Raw genomic sequence first — 1,218 nt, forward strand, 5'->3', positions numbered from 1 at the left:
CTCTCGCTCTCTCTTCCCCTCTCTTTATTTGTATGAATATATATAAATATATATATATATATATATATATATATATATATATATTTATACATATATATATTATGTGTATGTGTGCGTGTGTGTGTGTGTGTGTTTGTGTTTGTGTGTGTGTGTCTGTGTGTGTGTGTGTGTGTGTGTGTGTGTATATATATATATATATATATATATATATATATATATATATATATATATATATATGTATATGTGTGTATGTGTGTGTGTGTGTGTGTGTGTGTGTGTGTGTGTGTATGTGTGTGTTGTATATATATATATATATAATATATATATATATATATATATATATATATATATATATATATATCTAACTGTCTATCTATCTATTTTTTCCTTCTCCTTTCTTCTCTCTCGCTCTCTTCTCTCTCTTTCATTTATCTCTCTCCCTCTTCTCTCTCTCTCTCTTCTCTCTCTCCCTCTCCCTCTTTCTGTCTCTCTCTCTCTCTCTCTCTCTCTCTCTCTCTCTTCTCTCTCTCTCTCTCGCTCCCTCTCTCTCTCTCTCTCTCTCTCTCTCTCTCTCTCTCTCTCTCTCTCTCTCTCTCTCTCTCTCTCTCTCTCTCTCTCTCTCTCTCTCTCTCTCTCTCTCTCTCTCTCTCTCTCTCTCTCTCTCTCTCTCTCTCTCTCTCTTCTCTCTCTCTTCTCTCTCTCTTCTCTCTCTCTTCTCTCTCTCTCTCTCTCTTTCTCTCTCTGTTTTTCCCATAAAGCTTCCTGTTTATAAACAGCGTTCGTGTTATCTGTTCTGATTTCTTATACCACCTCTGAAATCAGAGAAATATGAAAAATATTTGAACCAATATCTGAAATCATTATTCACAGTTGTGCACGTGGTATTATCCACGGAGAAGCTGAATTTCGATTGTTTTCTTTCTTTCTTGCTCGTGCTAAGAAAATCACAGTTTTAAAATTTATAGACTTCATCTCATACATTATTAGAAATTAGAAATGGTACAACTTTATCGCTTATAATACTTTTTTTTAACTACACTCCCCCCATTTTCTTAAAATCCTGATTACTGCCCTACAGCACTCACACTTAACTTTTTTACCATTACATCTTACACTAAACATCCATCTCTTCCATAAGATTCCTTTTTCTTCAAACACCTTTCTTGAGACAAATGCCTCAAGCTACATCTGGCGAGGTCAAATGCCCGCCGTTATATC

This window comes from Penaeus japonicus, unplaced genomic scaffold, assembly GCF_977035675.1.
Source record: "Penaeus japonicus unplaced genomic scaffold, GWHDUDI00000001_assembly GWHDUDI00000035, whole genome shotgun sequence".
Classification (NCBI taxonomy): Eukaryota; Metazoa; Arthropoda; class Malacostraca; order Decapoda; family Penaeidae; genus Penaeus; species Penaeus japonicus.